At 41.0% G+C, this 17,867-nt stretch overlaps 1 protein-coding gene across 3 annotated transcripts in view; it reads left to right on the top strand.

Annotated features, from left to right (window-relative positions):
• Positions 1–17,867, top strand: part of znf536 (zinc finger protein 536) — a 252,049-nt gene that overhangs the window by 56,328 nt on the left and 177,854 nt on the right. For all 3 annotated transcript variants that reach the window (XM_077564276.1, XM_077564277.1, XM_077564278.1), the window contains one exon: positions 9,145–9,224. The gene's annotated coding sequence lies outside the window, so the exon portion shown is untranslated. The remainder of the gene's footprint in view (positions 1–9,144; positions 9,225–17,867) is intronic.

The following is a 17,867-nucleotide window of genomic DNA, read 5'->3' as shown; positions in this document are numbered from 1 at the left end:
GCTTAAAGGGGAGTGTTGTGTCTTTACATCTATGTTGCTAATCCGTATTATGGTTGTAAATGATCAACTCTGACAAAACAACTAAAGAAAACGTGCATGAATTTAGCATTATCTTAAATGCTAACACCTCTGCTGTGTACGTAGCGTTGGTAAGAGAGCAACATGATGAACCAATGGATTTGCTAAATGCTCACTGCTAGCTAGCTTAGCCTATCTTAAGTTTTATGTTTTGTTTTTCCCCCCCAGACAATTGTTTTGTTTTGTTTTCCAGTGAAGACTAAAATCTCAAGCCAGATTTCGTCCAAGGTGCGCCTACCTTAGCTTAGCTTAGCTGCTAGTGGTCCAAATGGGAATTTATTGTGACATTTTGTGTGATAGGATGGGCCACCGCCACTGGGGTTAAACGGTGTGACTGGCATTTGGGGAAGTCTTTGGGGGGGATTGTGGGTGTGTGAGTGCGCATTTGTGTGTGTGTGTGTGCTTATATTATTAAAGGTTGCCTGGGTGCTGAAGTGCGACAAAGCAGATGGCCTTTACATAAAACATGCTAAGAAGATGATTAGCATCCCCCTCCCTTTTCTTCTCTTACAGTAAAAGTAGCACACGTTGTTTCTATAACGACGCCACACATAAGTCTTCTTTTTCGTTTTTATTAAATCCTGTTTACAGTCGTAACATCGTACAAGTGGGAATTTAACACAAATACTCCGGGAACTTTAATTTGAACCATTGTCAAACATGGGCTCATCTGCGCTAGCTTCAAATGATGCTTTTTGCGTCTTTTTGAAAACACATTTTATGCCCAAAACCTTGAAGTCAATTTTGCGTCTGCAACTAAATACACCACTTGAGCAGCGAGTTTTTCAAAATTAGCTTTGTCAGAAAAAAATCTTTATACAATATTTTACCCCACGAAAAAATATGAGGAAGTTTTAATGAAAAAAAAACATAAAAAGTGGGGATAGATTCATAATATTTGACCTAAATGTGTAAGAATGAAGTCGTATTATAATAAAAATCATGATTCGGTTCAATATTTATGCTAATTTTATTTGTTTTTAATTATCATAACATTTTACGAAGTAAAATAAGTAATACGCATTAATATTTAACTCAGAGTCATTCAATGAGAATAAAATATAATTTTACCAGGAAAATAAAATTTTATAATGAAGCTGTATATACGTATAAAAGTGATGCCATCATTTTTTGAATATTGTTTAGAAAATGTATTTATAATAATAACATTGGAATATCCCCTGAGTAAATACACCATTTTATTATTTATATTCCAATTAAAATAAAATTAAGTTAACTTTTAGATTTTTGTTTATGAATAAGTCATCACGTCTTACCGAAAACAATGTCGATTTTGCCAAAATGAAGTCTCAATATTTTACCCAAAAGAAAGAAATATTTATTAGTATAAAGTCTATTTTACGAGGAGATAAAGTTGTTTAATTGTGCTAAGAAAAAATATTGTTTATGTGACTAAAATTTTTAGGGACAAAAGAGAATTAAGTTGAAATATAACATGAAGAAAACTTCCCAATTTGAAATAAATAATGGTGTATTTTACCCCATTTACTTACATTTTTATTTTAATGACAGTCAGATTTAACCAGTCAAAAAATGTCACTTTTATGCAAAATATATAATGTTACCATAGAAAAAAATATATGAGCGTTTAACAATTTCCAGAAGAAAAACATCTGATTTTAAGAGCATAAAGTTAGAGAATAATGGCATAACATTTTTAACATTTTTTTTTTAAGTCACTCTGTATTTTTCCAGGAAAAATAATTTCAGAAACATCACAATATTATGAAAAAAAAAATCAATTTGTGAGAATATAGCCATAATATTGTTTTCCATTCAAATCAAAATTTTATTTTTATTATTTTATTTTTTAAACTCATAATATTACAAAGAAAAAAAACGTGCCTGTATATTTGCTGCAATATTGTATATAACGTCACTTCATGTTTTAAAATGGGAGCGCTTGATGTGTGCACCCTATCACACACTTGCTGTCTCCTGGGCGTGTGTGTGTGCGTGCGTGCGTGTGTGTGTGCGTGTGCGTGTGTGTGTGTGTGTGTGTGTGTGTCCTGCTTACTCGCCTCCTCAAGTTTTTATCAGCAATCTGTCATGCACGAGCACGGAGCACACTCCTTGTGCACCACCCAATTACGCGTGCGTGTGTGAGCGTCTTCAAATTCTTCTTCCTCCTCCTCCTCATCCTCATCTCGTCTTCCTCGTCCGCCGCCTCTCACAACAAAGCGTGTTTGTTGTGTGCCGCATGCTTTTGCACTCTCACAATTAACAAGAATTCAAATAAAGTCGCTTTGTTTGAAGGGCCTGCGAGACTTTTTTTTTTTTTTTTTTTTTAGTTTGTTTGTTTTAACGTTTAAAAAGTCTGGTCTGGTTTCGTTTGTTGTCGCCACCTCCTCCGGTTCAAGCACTTCCTGTTTAGCGTTGGGCGACTGATGAAAGTTTGGCGCACCTCTCGCTGTTAAAACGCTCTTTAATTGGGCGGCAACAACAACAAAAAACACACACAAAACAAACGCTTTGTCGTCGCTTTAAAGAGCAAAAACTTCACACGTGCGACTGAAAAACAACAACAAAAAACACTTTTAATTCTGTTTTTTTGGTACAAAATCATCTTTACAAAACAATAAAAGCTTTAGATCTTCTCCTTTACACACACACACACACTCACGCTGCAAGGAAGATGAAAAGATTCAAAAGGAAATGTGACATTCCTTACTGGCCTCTTAAACTTGCGATATTGTTGTCTCGCACGCGCACACGCACACTCCCGCCTACGATGTGGCGTGTGTGTACGCGGTGGTCTTTCGCGGCAAATAAAAAGCATCAGAACCCATCTGGCGGTGGGCTCGGCGGTCCGGCCGGCTTCTTAATGACCGGCACGTATTCTCAAATGGGTCTTGGCAGATTATTTGCAGGTACTTGACTTGCATCTGTTTGCAATTTTGCAAATGCAAACGCACCACTTGAACCCGTCCAAAAAGAGCGAGAAGAATAGGAAGAAGAAGAGAGAGAAAAAAAGAGAGAAGGGAAAGCTATTTTTAATCCCGGAGATGACGACAGCTGTCACAAAGAAGTGCTGGTCGACACTGGTGGTCCCCACCTGGACTCAAACAGACGTACGTTACACACAATCAGTATTTGGACCCCACAATTTAAAGGAGAAATCATGGAAATAGGAATAATCTTTTCCATTATATATATAAAAAAAACTTCATTAGCAGTGCAAGCAATGTTTTAAGTCACATTTCAACATTCTTATTTAATTTGCTCCCCAAAACATATATTTTTTTAAAAAAAACGTTCTATTTTAAATATTGCCATGCTCCCAAAAACTTATTTATACGTTTTTTTGTTTGTTTGTTTGTTTTTAATGCTAGAGCATACAGAAAGCTTTGATGCAGCCTCTGACCTGAAGAGGTCACTTGAAGCAATGGTAGTTATTACAAAAACGGCCAGCAGGTGGCAGCAGAGTATAAGAGATCAACCAGGGCCATGTTGGAACAAGCTCTTTTCCCCCAGTGTTTTCAACAGATTTGTGAATAATGATGAAAGTTATTCTATATTCTAATGCTAATTGTTGCAAAATGGAGAGACAGGAGGGGTGAGCAGTTACGCACTGAGGAGGGAGGGAGCAAGATGAAAGCGTCAACTGCAGACACAAATGCATTTTTTCTCTGTTGATTGATGTGCATTGTTGTAAAAAAAAAAAATAATGCTCCAAGCTTGTACTAGTTAGCAACAGGTTAGCAATTTGAGTAGCCTACGGGTTTGTTCTAAAAATAGTTCACCAGTGATGGCACACTTTGACTTGCTAAGAAGAATTAAAACAGAAGAAGCATGTTAACATTGATTGATTTATTTGAACTGGTGCACGTTTCTTAATGTACCGAATAATCTATATATTTTTTTGTGGGGGGATTAAATAAGATTGTGTTTATTGGGGGGAAAATGCTGATTTTATTAACCAAATATTAAAAAAAGGACATTTAGAAGCTGCAATATTTTTTCTCACAGTTATCATATTGTTAGAATCTAATATTGGTCCATGACAAGTCACGTTATGTTGGCTTTAGAGCGCCTCATTGTCATGAGTGCACATGCCACGCAAACACAGAGAAAAGCAGAAGAGCAGAAAATACAACCAGTACTTTTATTTCTATTTTGAATTCTGACAAGACAGCCAGTATGTGGCTCGGGACTTTGGGCTGGCGTGGCCACTTTAGAGTGCCTCATTGTCAGCTGTCAGTGTACACATTTCTTGGAGAGAAAGATGGAAGAGTATTGAAAGAAAATTTTATTAAATTTTTTCTTCGAAGTCCGACTTTGCTGGTGTGGCTGCTTTAGAGTGCCTCGTTATTGGCTGTAAGTGTGCACACGTTGTGCAGAAAAATATGGAAGAGTGAGGAAGGGGTATTTTATTGTATTTTTAAAAATGCTACTTGGCGGTGCGTGAACCGTGGCTATGCACTAGCCTTTTTTTTTCTTTTCTTTTTTTTTTTTCTTTTCTTTTTTTTTTTCCAGGAGAGCTCAGTATTGCTATGCACTAGCCTGGCTGCTTTAGAGTACCTCGTTGTCAACTATGAGTGTGCGCATGTCATGCAGAAAAAGACGGAATGGTAAGGAAAGGGTATTTTGTTTTTTAAACCTGACTTAATAGACAACGTGTGGGTCGGGGCTTCACACCGGTATGGCTGCTTTAGAGTGCCTCGTTGTTGGCCTTGAGAGTTTGTCGCAAGGAGAAAGAAGATAAAGTAAAGAGGGTAGCTTTTTTTTTTAAAAGATGTCTGACTTGAAAGCTAGTGTGTGGACTGGTGTGCCCCCATTAGAGTGCCTTGTTGTTGTGGCATGGAAAAGCTCCACGACGACCTCGTGGGATATGTTGCAGCGACTGGAGTCTTTAAGCACTAGTTATGCATCGGCATAAGAAAAATGCTTGATGACGTAGAATCCATTTTTCAGCAGAGGCGTGGTTTCACACATTCAGCGGACACGCCCATTTGAGAGCCGAATATTCATTTTCTATATTTTACTTTTTTTGGTCTCAATTTTAACCCCAATTGTGGGGCTACTTAAAATCTGATTTTGCAAGATGTGTGTGTAACAAATGTGGCGCCACGGTGCGTTCTTGTGGCTGAAGTGCGATTGATAAGCCCCTCCCCTACGATGACCTCACCATGACATCACATCTCCTTGTTTCCGTGTGTACTTCTTCCCAGCTCCAGTGTGACTTCAGCACTTGTTATTTCTAGCATGTGGCGAGCAGCTGACCGGCTTAACCCCCCCCCCCCCCCATTGAATAATAAGGTGGCCTATTGTCCCGGCTGACGAGCCCACCCTGGCTGCGGTAATTGCGGAGGAGGTGGTTACAATTACATTAATGACATATTTCATCAAGTGTGTTTATGCAGCGTCAAGAAGAGGCCCAACTTTTGTTTTCGCATTTCCACCCCCCCCCCAAGTGAGCCCCCCAAACCCCACACCAACCCGCCTCGCTGTAACGTTCTTTGTGCTTGTTTTATTAGCGACGAGGGAAAGGGGCGGTGCCCCGAGGAGGAATTATGGCCAAAGTGTGTGCCTTGCAACTTTTTACCCTCACCCCCCGTAACCCCACTCCCTGCTGCAAATGTTTATTTGAACAGTAAGCTCGTGATTTGAATATTTGTAATCCATGCTTAAATTTACAGACCAGATGAACTTTTTGGCACCGAGCGGCAACCATAAGCGGGATTTTCTCAAAAAGCTCGACAAAATTTTAAGCCATGTGCCAGCCTTATATAATTTTACACCGCGCCACGAGGGGGGGGGGGGGTAGGTGTAGGGGCGCAAACAAACTGACTGAATCCTTCTTATTTACTTTAGCCGTCGTGCTAATGCTAACACGTGCCAGACGCCCGAGCAGACATCTTGTTTGGCATGCAGGAAGGAAGGATTGAAAGAAGGTAGCAGGGAAGGATGGAAAGAAATGAGTAAGAAACATGCAAGGAGGAAATAATGAAGGCAGGTTGAAAAAGAAGAGGGAGACAGAAGGAAGAATTAATGGAGCAAAGAAGGAAGCAGCAAATGAAAACGGAGTGAAAGAATTTAAGGATGAAGGATAACATTTGTACAGTAGGAGGAAATGAACTAATGAAAATGGCAGGAAGTAAGGACAAAGTGAAAGAAACAAGAAAAAGGAATAAGGACAAATGAAGGAACAGGTAGGATGGATGATGGAAGGATATGTGGATGAAGAAAAGAAGGTAGCTCAGAAGGAAGGAAGGAATGAAGAGGGAAGGAAGCAAGGGAGGACGGAAGACACAAATTCATTCTTTCAGGTGTCTGCTTCCTCACTGCGTGCGTGTGCTAACATATTGTGTGTGTGTGGGGATGCGGAGGAGGTGTGTGTGTGTGTGTGTGTGTGCGTGTGTGTGCGTGCGTGTGTAGAAAGCAGTTGGGTGAACAGATGAATGAGTCGTTGGCCTCCGTCGTGGTTGGCACTTAGCGGCGTGAAAAAGCTTCTCTTGGAGGCCATTAAAATATACATTAACGCACACACACGCGCACCAACAAACTGTTCCCATGTCACTGTTCAGTGTGAAAGGTTCTGACACAGAAGGGGGGGGTGGAAGTCGGCCAATTTCACACTAAGTCAAAGCAAACTTATCAGAAGAACAAAAATCCAAATCTTATTTTATATATATATATTTATTAGGAGCACTTTCAATGCGAAATTTGAGTGAGTGGTATTAAAAGTACACTAAGCATTTCCCATGTATCCACACACGCACTCAAACACGCACTCAAACACGCACTCACACCGGCACGCAGCAGGAAAGACGAGCGTGAAGGCATCCGACTTTAAAGCAGTAAAGTAATAAGGCGAGAGCAGTCAAGTGTTGTTGATTCTACAAAAGATGCGGGGGGGATACACACATCAAAACATAGAACACACACATTGAAAGTACAATACACACACACGCGCACACACACACAGAATGTATAATCCAGAGCAGGGTTGTGTGTCTGGCAGCGGGTTTTCGAGCGTGTGTGCCGGGATGTAATTCATTTTCCATCTCTGTTCATTAATCATTGTTAAAATTAGTGATCCATTTCTTCCACTCTGCCATCTGCACTCAGCCTCCTCACAAACATGAACGCCGGCCTCCTAATCACAAGTGACAAGGCCTCCAAATAGTTTTTTTTTTTTTTCCCCCTTCCGTCACACTCGAGCCGGCCGGGCCGAGCGAGCGAGCGAGCAACGGCGCCGTCCAAAAGAGGAGGCCCGAAAGACGGCAGATGTGTGATCTCCTTTTTACATTAACTGGCACGCCAACGTGCGCTGGACGCCAGATCTGCTTTCGCCAGCAGAAAAGCCACAAAGGATCCAATCTTAGGTTGTCGATTTGCATGTCGACGCCCGGTGCCAATCCTCAAAGTTTTGCCGTGCGCATTCAAATGTGCCTCGTTGTCTTGTTGTTGTTCCACTTGACGCAAAGATCAGCTGTCAATCAAGCGCTATCTCTTAAAAGTCGTCCCCGCTAACGACTTCCTCGCGGGGGAGGGGGTGCGCAGATGTGGTGGGCGGTCTGCACGAGGGCCACCCGCACACACACACGCACGCACGCACACACACACACACACACACACACACACACACACACGTGTACAAAGCCATCATGTTGCCTTAAGTCACAATCTAAATTGGCTCCCAGGGGCCTCCGACTACCTTGTTCACCAAAGGCGTTGTGTGTGTTTCCTGAGTACTGAGCGCATATGCTACTGTAACTTGAGACCCCCCACACCTAAACGCACACACTCACTCTCACACACACACACACACACACACACAAATACACAGGCAGAATGACACACAATGCTATTGGGAGTTAGCTGCTCTGTTACGCAAGTGTTCTCCGTCAGGACCGTCGTTACAGTCAAAATAGTTTGCTTCTACCTTTTAAAGCAACACACACACACACACACACACACACACACACACACACACATTCTCCTGAAATGAGCAATTTGATAAGGGGAAATAAATCTCATAAACATTTGTCTTGCCCTTTGTGAGCCCACCAGCTGTTAGCATTGTATCTCTTTTCATTTGCACTGAAAAGCAGCACTGAATAAGTGAATGTTTGATTTGATGCGTTAGCATCTTTTACGTCAAAAATCAGTATTGATTTAAAATCAATGTTTTTTTTTGTTTTTTTTTACACACGTAATACACGGTTTACGGCGAAATAAAAACTTTATTAATATTAAACTCTTGTCCCACTTACAAACACTAACCCTACCTTAGACATTTTTGAGTGCATAACGTGTTATCTAGCTACATGTTTGGACTGTTAGCATGTTAGCATTTTATTAGTTTTCATGTTAAGGGGCACTGATCAGTAGTTATTTATTTTAAAATCTATTTGAAATATATGTAAACTCAAAGGTTTCTAACTTTCTGTATGTTAGCTGAAATATTAGCATGTTAGCACTTTATCGATTTAAGCACAAAATGACACCTGTTTAGCACTTTATGTTCTTAAGTTCTTGTCTTGCTGTATGCAAACGCAACAACTGTTAGCATGTTAGCATTTTCACCCTTCTCCACTGCAAATATTACCTGACTGCAGGGACATTCCTTGTTTTAGTGGGTCCTTGCGTTTGGAATGAAAGCAACAAAAAAAGCCAGAGATAAAGCAAAAAAAATTAGATTAAAAAAAAAAAAAAAATTATGATTATATTATTTCCTCCTTAGTTTCCACTGCATCGTCTTTGAGTTTGGAACGGGCCTTCTGGGCCATCAGAATTTTATCATGCTAGCATTTTATCGAATAATCGCAAAATGTCCTCTGTTTAGCACTTTATGCACTCAAGCGCCTATTTTGAGATATGTAAGCGCACCAACTGTTAGCATTTTCGCCCCTCTCCGTTGCAAATATTACCTGACAACAGGGAAAAATGTCAAATCCTTTCTCTCGTCAGGTTGCTATGCTGCTATAAGTTAGCATACCAGCCACAGAAAATACTGGCATTTAGCAACGTAGCTAGCTTGTTGCTGTTGTTGTTGTCAGGCTTCAAATGAATTGACCGTAAATATGCTTTGCCTTGCAGCCTGGTGTTGGCTGACCGTCTTCTTCCTGCAACGCGGTGAGAGCTAACGAGCTAGCGATCGGTGCACGTCAACAGGCAAGGTAAGATGGAAAATGTCCGTCATCACGCAAATCCATTTGATCCGTTTTGTTTTTGACCTGATAAGTTGTTGATTGAACACATGAGATGTCCGGGATGATATTTGTGTTTCTTCCTGCAAACTGTCGCAATGCACATACAGACATAATTTCATGTCTCGGGAAGACTTTGAAGGATTCTTGTGATTTGACAAGAATGCTAATATTTTGGATTATTCGCTACATGTTCCTCAATCAATTGTATTTAAATACTAGAGACATCAATATTCTCAATATTAGAGCAGTAACACTGTTGGTTTTTGACAGATTGTTATGGCATGATAAAACGAGAGCTCTACTGATTTGGAATCATTTCTGTATTTGAACAGCTTGTGAAAAGTCACAATTTTGACGGTTTATGTTGGCTTTGTAGTCAGTTTGAGAGATTGTCGTTGTGTGATGACGACAGCTCCATTGATTTTGCTCTTTGTCACAGTTCTCTGCCGATCTTGTTGGAAATCTTCCGAGATGATGTGTTGTATGTTTGAGCAAGATCACTGTTGAATTTGAATTCATGAGGGTGTCGGCTTGTTAGCGCTGACGTCATTTCCTGTGTGGGAAAAACAATCTTTCAGTGTGATAACAACACATATAGTTGCACACGATACTGCTGGACCCTCGCCACTATTTGTGTGTGCGCATGTAAGCGTGTGTGTGTGTGTGTGTGTGTAATCAACAATCTGCTAACATCATATTCAGACGGCCATTTTCTTTTCATTTGATTGATGCATAAACAATTTGTCAACACGTGAACACGTGGCTTGCGATAACAGACGTTGCGTAGTAATATGAATATAAACATGTAAATATGAGGCCTACCAGTTGTACATGAGTGAATGAATGCGAGATGCATTGCATTGTGGGATTGTTATTGTTATTGTGCTTTCATTGCCTCTTTGACAGAACAAAATGTTCCGCATTGTGATGGGATTGTGCAAGCAGGTTTATGAAAATTTCATCAAGTTTAGTTTTTGGAAATTTACCAAGCTCCACTGCTCATATTTCATATTATTATTATTATTATTATTATTATTATCATCCAATAATAATAATTAATCAATCATTTATTTATCAATAATGTCACAAATCTCATTCATATATATATACACAATAGATCTACAGCAAACATTATTTTATTGCACGGCTCTTGCAACATAAATATACATAAGCATGAAAATTAAAAAATTATTTAACCAGAAAATCATATTTATTTAACAGATGCGAGTGCATCAAACTGTTTGAATAGTTGCACTTTATGTATCAAGCTCTATATCAAGTTGTTTTTTTTTTCTTTTTCTTTTTTATAGAGAGACCTCAGTATTGTTTATTCGGTAATCTTACCGATTCAACATGTCATCATCATTGCTGTCTCTTTTTTGTGAATATATGCATGCGTGTGAGTTAGTTTTTTGTCTTTTTATTTACAGCATGCACACCACCTAATTGTGACCCTACTTTAAAACCTTGTCCCTACTGTAGTTTAGAACCTTACTTGTTGTTATCAATATTTTTTATCTTCTAATAACACAATCATTTATAAATCACTTTAACAACCCAAATGCTTCTTTATTATCTTAATTGTCATGATTTTTCCCCCTACATTTTTTTTTGTTTAATACTGATTTTTCCATATATATTTTTTTCATCGTGCAGTATTTTTGCTATTATTGTCATTGTCCTTGTTGAAAATATGTTGAGCCTGTGGCATTTTGGAATAGTGATTCGTTTTGTTCTGTGAATCATCTCATATGTCCATGATGGAATTTAGTATGAGTCATGTTACGAATATAAATATAATACATATGATTGTAAAGAGAGAAAGGAGGAGTTCATAAGAGGGGGTTTGGGGAGGGTATTCGCAAGAGGGGTGTGCGCGCTGGGTTCAAGGCAGTTTGTGAAAATTGATCTGCGCTAAATTCCAAATCAATGCAACCTTCTTCTTTTTTTTCTCTGGGAAACTCATGATGGATCTTTCCTCACTGCAAAGCAGACACACCAGCCTTAAAACATTCAAAAACATGTTTATTCAACTAATACATAAAAAAAAAAAATAATAATAATTTGTAGCAGACCCCGCCCGCTTCCGGTCCGCTCTCCAAATATGGTCACTGTCGTGAACATCGCTGTCAAAGCCCACACGGCGACCTTTTCATTTGAACGTTCCCGAATATGACATCATCAGGACACCATCTTAGTTGGGGCACGGTGCCTGGTCCATTTTCTTTTTCTCTGCGTCCTTAGCATCTCGGGGGCTCAGTTAGCAGTTAGCGGTTCAGCTGCTCGGTGGGTATAAATAAGACGTGATTGGCATCCCGGCGGAAGTCTCTTCACGTCTTCATCTGACAGCCTTCATTTGCGGGACAAGTGTCACACTTGGCGGGAGTTAATGATGATAATTATTAGCTTTTTTTCTCTTTTTTTTTTTTACATGGCAGGATAATTATTTAAGAGCTTTTGTGCGTGTAGTCCTAATCAGTACACGCAGATTACGGCAAAGTAGCCTGGCGACAGATGACACTCGGATGGTTCCTTCTGTAGCCACGTAGCAGATACCAACGTTGTAGATGTAGCATTTTGTCTCCTGTAGCTAGCGGGCACCTTTGGTAGCTAAGCTAACTGATATGTTTTGCTAGTCCAACAACGTAATCTTCAAGGTGATTGGTTAATAAAACATGTCCCATTGCTAATATAGTGCTAGCTTGATTTAAGAGTGCCCCAACTTAGTTTTTGGTCATTTTATTTGTATTGTGCTGCGTTCCAAAAATGGTGTTACGAGCGACCTTCAGATACACACACAAAGTGAAAAAATATGGGCACTTTAAGCCATCAAAGTCGGGAGGGCGTGACCGCGCTTCTCCTTTTAAACCCGCGGGCGCGGGCATGTCATTTTGCTGTGTTTTGACCAATTCTTGGTTTCTTAGCCGATGAAATGCATCCGAATATGCACGAGAGGGTGACGTGGGCCTCAAGGTTTATAATAATAAACTGAGGTTTGTGTAAACGCCACAGGTGTAAGTTTGAAAATGTTTTATTTTAGTATGCTTCTATTTGCTTCAGGAGCTGAGATAGCAATTATTTTTTAATATTGTTAAATTTCCAGGAAAACTTCAGGTTTTCGGGGATGACTCAAAAGTCACCCATAGGTTTTAGAGGCATGTTTTGCCAGTTGCCTTAGGCCTTAATGGGTTAAAGTACTTCAATGCCCTGACTAGTGGGCAAGGAGAGCAACGTCGCCAATGCACTTTAGCTTTTTGAACGGCACAACCAATGGAACTCACAAATATAAAATGTAAACACTTACAAGGAGCATGGAACAGAGGCTAACACAAACTAATGTGTGATTGCAGCTACTTACACACAACATGCTAATGTGCTGTAAACTTTATAAATACAGTTTAATTTAGTTACATTTTTTTTAATTATGTTTGAAAGGTCAGTACATTATCTGATGTTAGCATGTTTGCTACATGGTAGACTAGCATACTATCAGCAATGTTCTTAATAGAGCGTATGTTTATGTAGCTAGCTGTATGTCTCATGGCAAACAGGTGTGTTGTCTTGCTAGCTGCTACATACCGTAAGCTTCAAAGTTAGCACGCTAATTGCGTAGCTAGCCGAGGTGATTAGTAGGCTACATGCGTGCTGCATATATCACCCATGGCCTAGCACAGGGAACGTCGTAATTACAAAATAATTTGCCCTTCGTCATCAACCAATTTATGTTAGCAAAACAAAGGGGGAAGAGACTGGGGGCTACATTGTTAATAGACTTTTGAGGCATGCTGGGAGAAAAGACCTAAGTGACCTGTCACGTCATCTATTAGAGCCGCCGCGTAGCCTGAGGATGACGCACCTCCTGAGGGGGGGGGGGGGACGGGGCAGCGGGCGGAGGGGCGGGGGGTGCGCCACTTTTGCTGTAAATGAATTGACTTCCTGTTTAGAGAAGCTAACTAGGAAGCGAGTGAGGGAACTTGTTATCCAGGGTCCGCTGGCCTACATTCCTGACTAATTGTATAATTGCTAAAGCTCTCCAAATGAGCAAAGCCCACCCGCCAATCCGCGGCCCCCCTCAGTCTCCTCGATCCCCCCTCGATTCCCCCCCCTTCCCAAACCTCCAAAGCCCCCAACGCCGAGCATCCAAAACGCTCGCTCGCTTCAAAGCAAAAGCACTAAAGAGCATTTTGGGACCAATAATTATTTCAATAAATGGATATTGTTCACCGACTCTCGCTGGTTAGCAAGCCGCCGCTAGTCAGATTAGCATGCAGCAGCAAGTGAGTGAAAGGTTAATGCAACCCGCTGAAAGATTACATCGGAAACGTTGAATCTTGCTCTTCATCGTATAGTTTGTCTGCAGCTAGTACGTATAATAGTTAGCGCTGGATGCGAGCTAGTCTACATAGCAGAAGACTATCTAGTCGGCTGACATCAGTTGCTACATTTGTTAGCAACTGAGCATATAGTAGATTCAATAGTTAGCAAAACACTTTTACATTTAATTATTGAAGACTATAATAAGCTTGTTTAGTTGTCTTACATCAATGGCAAGCAAAGTTAGGACGAAACATGAGCACAACTAATTAGCAACCAGAATTGGTTTATTCATATAGCTGACATCAGTAGCTTGGATAGTTGCGGTGACGGCCATGGCTCAGGGTGTAGAGACCAGTAACCGGAAGGTCGGCTGTTCGATCCCCGCTCTCCCAAAGTCATGTGTCGTGGTGTCCTTGGGCAAGGCACTTCGCACACATTGCCTCCAGTGCTACTCACGCTGGTGTATGGAAGGTGCGAATGTTTGGTGGTGGTGGGAGGGGCCGTAGACACTCACTGGCAGCCACGCTTCCGTCAGTCTGCCCCAGGGCAGCTGTGGCTACTTAAGTAAGTAGCTTACCGCCACCGTAGTGTGAATGTGTGAGTGCATGAATAATGTATCCATACCAGCCATCTTTTCTTTCTCTGTCCTGACAGTCGGGGCAGTCAGTAAGTAGATGTCCTGAGAATGAAGAGAGGAAGGTCCATCAGACTTTCACTGAAGATAAATATGGAGGGAGTAACCCTATGAGTCCCTTGTAAATAAATCTGTACCAGTGTGTCAGCCGACGAGTGTCCAAAGCAGGCCATCCAAGCCGGGAATAAAAGTTCACAGTGATGACTTTGTGGACCATAGTTTGTTATGAAACACAAGGAAGGCATAGTCCAACATATGTAGCTTTGGCGTGAGTATAAAAAGTCTCCATAATCAAGCACAGGAAGAAATGTTGCAGCCACAAGTCTCTTCCTTGCATGGAACGAAAAACACAGCTAACTTAAGGCACAGTTTTTTTTGTTTTTGTTTTTTGGCCTCAATCACTGAGCCATCAGGAGCAATGCAGAAGTTAGCATAAAAAGCTTGTGCCGCTAATTAGCATTAGCAGAAACTCATCTAGTTTGCTGATATTATTAGCAAATACAATAGTTAACAAAGAACAATTGAAAGGAGGAACTTTGGCATATTTTGAGGGAAGAAGGAGATTTAGGTTGGTTGTCTATCGTTTTACTTTTATTGTTATTATTTTTTATTATTTATAGCACTTTAGTACAGACATAACCCCTAACGTTAGCGCACCTAATTAGCAAGTAGCACAAACACATCTCTGGAGCTAAGAAAGTAGCATTTAGCAATCGGAAGGAGCAATGCAGAAGTTAGCATAAAAAGCTTGTGCCGCTAATTAGCATTAGCAGAAACTCATCTAGTTTGCTGATATTATTAGCAAATACAATAGTTATCGAAGAACAATTGAAAGGAGGAACTTTGGCATATTTTGAGGGAAGAAGGAGATTTAGGTTGGTTGTCTATCGTTTTACTTTTATTGTTATTATTTTTTATTATTTACAGCACTTTAGTACAGACATAACCCCTAACGTTAGCGCACCTAATTAGCAAGTAGCACAAACACATCTCTGGAGCTAAGAAAGTAGCATTTAGCAATCGGAAGGAGCAATGCAGAAGTTAGCATAAAAAGCTTGTGCCGCAAATTAGCATTAGCAGAAACTCATCTAGTTTGCTGATATTATTAGCAAATACAATAGTTATCGAAGAACAATTGAAAGGAGGAACTTTGCCATATTTTGAGGGAAGAAGGAGATTTAGGTTGGTTGTCTATCATTTTACTTTTATTGTTATTATTTTATATTATTTACAGCACTTTAGTACAGACATAACCCCTAACTTTAGCGCACCTAATTAGCAAGTAGCACAAACACATCTCTGGAGCTAAGAAAGTAGCATTTAGCAATCGGAATAGTTAGCACAGAAGAGTCAACATCTACCGTGCCAATTAGCAAAATTAAAAAGCAGAAACTTGTTAGCTGACAATAATAGCTAATGTACAATAGTGAGCACATTCGAGCTGGGTGGAGATGGGTGTAGTGTATATTTGCAATAAAGTGTGTAGTCATAAATAAATAGAGCGCGTGGGGGACGTTTGCCGCTCATGTTTTACTGCTGGCTGGCTCAGGGTCAAATTGAATTCTAGGAATTTACGTGCGTGCTCGGCGCCATGGCGACGCGCATCATCCGTGAGGTTAGCAGCGGCTAACGGGATAGCGGATGCGCGGGGCTAAAATGAAGCCGTTAATGAAGGTCATCGATCGGCAAAAATGTGATTTGCATACAGGCCCCGGTGATCAATGCATTAACCGATTTCTTCAAGCCCTGGTCGCCCCCCTCCCGGCCCTCCGGACCCTCGCTTCCCCCTCTTGAAATGTGATTTCCTGAGTTTCAAAGTGAGCGAGAGAGTTGAAGCTAATGCCCATCGATCGACTGCCTTCACACACGAATACAAAGCGTTTGATTAGCCGATGATGCCGCACGCACGCACGCACACACACACACACACACGCGCACACATATGCTTTTATTTTAGGTGCATTAATAGTGATGTTAGTGAAATTAACATTATTTTTATTGTTATTGTTGTTATTATTGTTATTATTATTAGATTGTAGTTACACTTTCCATTTCCAATTGTTTTGAAAGAATTCTGAGCGTTGAAGGGGCTATTTTTTTCCTCAAAGTCTGTCGGTGTGTGTTGGCGTGTTAAGTGTTAGCGCACGCGGTAAGCAAGGTGACATCTCTGCAGGGCCTCATTCCAAAGGGTTGGTGGAGAAAAAAAGGAAGACGGGAAAAAAAGCACCAGGCAGGATAAAAAAACAACAAGAGGTGTTATAAAGAGCAATATGTTGTTTTTATCCACCTCCTCTCTGGCTGTGCGCTTCTTTTTATAGCGTATTGATTCATCACCATCACAGGGTCCAAGTCAAGGGCGGGATGGGAGGGGTTGAGGGTGAGGGGGTCAAGGGGGAAGGAGTGGGGCGCTGTGGTAGTCATGCTCTTTGAAAAGAGCCTGTTGTCTTCATTTAGTAGCGTCCCATGTGGATTTAATGTTGTTGTTTTTTTTTGTCTAATTAGTTTTCAGTCTTCATGTGTTGCCATGTAAAGCTAATGTGCCTTCAAAATCAAAAGTGCTGGCCCAGCAGTTGGATTTCAACTTCATCCGCATGCGGCCGGAGTGCTGGCCCACGATGATGTCACATTTTTCCTTTCTCTGATTGGTTGTCATGTTTGAGTCCAAACTTCTGTAGCAATCCGCACAGATTAAAACATTTAAATCATTCAATGGCAGAAGTTTTCAAAGCAATTTCCAATATTACCCACTTTTTTTGATAACCTTCTGTCTGACCTTTTTGTCATGCTATTAGTTAAATATTGACCTTGAACTGCTCCAGATGATGTTCGTGGCACCGCGTTTTCATCATTTTTGACGAAATTGGTGCAGAAGGTCCAGGTACCAGCCGTACGGGCCGCCACTGTCCAAACGGCATCTCGAGACGAGCGCAAAGTGGAGACACGAGGCGGTACTGCGGCGCTAACGGCGGCGCGCTCCACAAAAGGCTAATTGTTTTAGCCCAGATGTTGCGGCGGTGGCGGCGGCACAACAAGCAGGATACAATGTTCCTACTGAGCTGATGAGCCCAATCAGTGAAATGATTAAAAATTGATTTTGTCCCTGTAATTACAGTATGTAAACTACTTAGCCGCCATTGCAAAGGAAGTGATTTTCTAATTACGTATATACTCTGGTGTCTAATGATTGCTTTTTTCAAGTAATGAAGAGAGGGTCCTAACGACTCCGCTGTGTTGTGTTGTTCAACGGAGAGGGAAGGAAGGAAGGAGGGAGGGAGGAAGGGAAAGGGAAAGGGAATGATGCGGTAGGGTATGGGGTGGGGTCGAAAGTGCCGGATGGGTTGGGGCGGGGGGGGGGGGGCATGGTTAGGGCAAGAAGACAGCAGCAGAAACAGAAGTGGATACAAAAGACTGATGGGAATTGAAGGTTTGCCGGCGACTGCTAACACACTAAATGGGGGTCCGACACACACCTAGTTAGCTGGCATCAATAGCTCGGGTTCAAGTTAACCCATCCAAACCTGAAAAGCCCAAAACCTAACCAAACCTAACACGTGCAGTGCATATAAAAAGTCTACACACCCCTGTTCAAATGATTGGAATCGTTTTCCACCTTTAATGCGAACTCAAGCAGAAAACTGACGAGTACTGACAGATAAACC

The sequence above is a fragment of the Vanacampus margaritifer genome, chromosome 4 (genome assembly GCF_051991255.1).
Source record: "Vanacampus margaritifer isolate UIUO_Vmar chromosome 4, RoL_Vmar_1.0, whole genome shotgun sequence".
In the NCBI taxonomy this organism is placed as follows: domain Eukaryota; kingdom Metazoa; phylum Chordata; class Actinopteri; order Syngnathiformes; family Syngnathidae; genus Vanacampus; species Vanacampus margaritifer.
The sequence above is the reverse complement of the archived record's forward strand: the minus strand, read 5'-3'. Positions and strand labels throughout refer to the sequence as shown.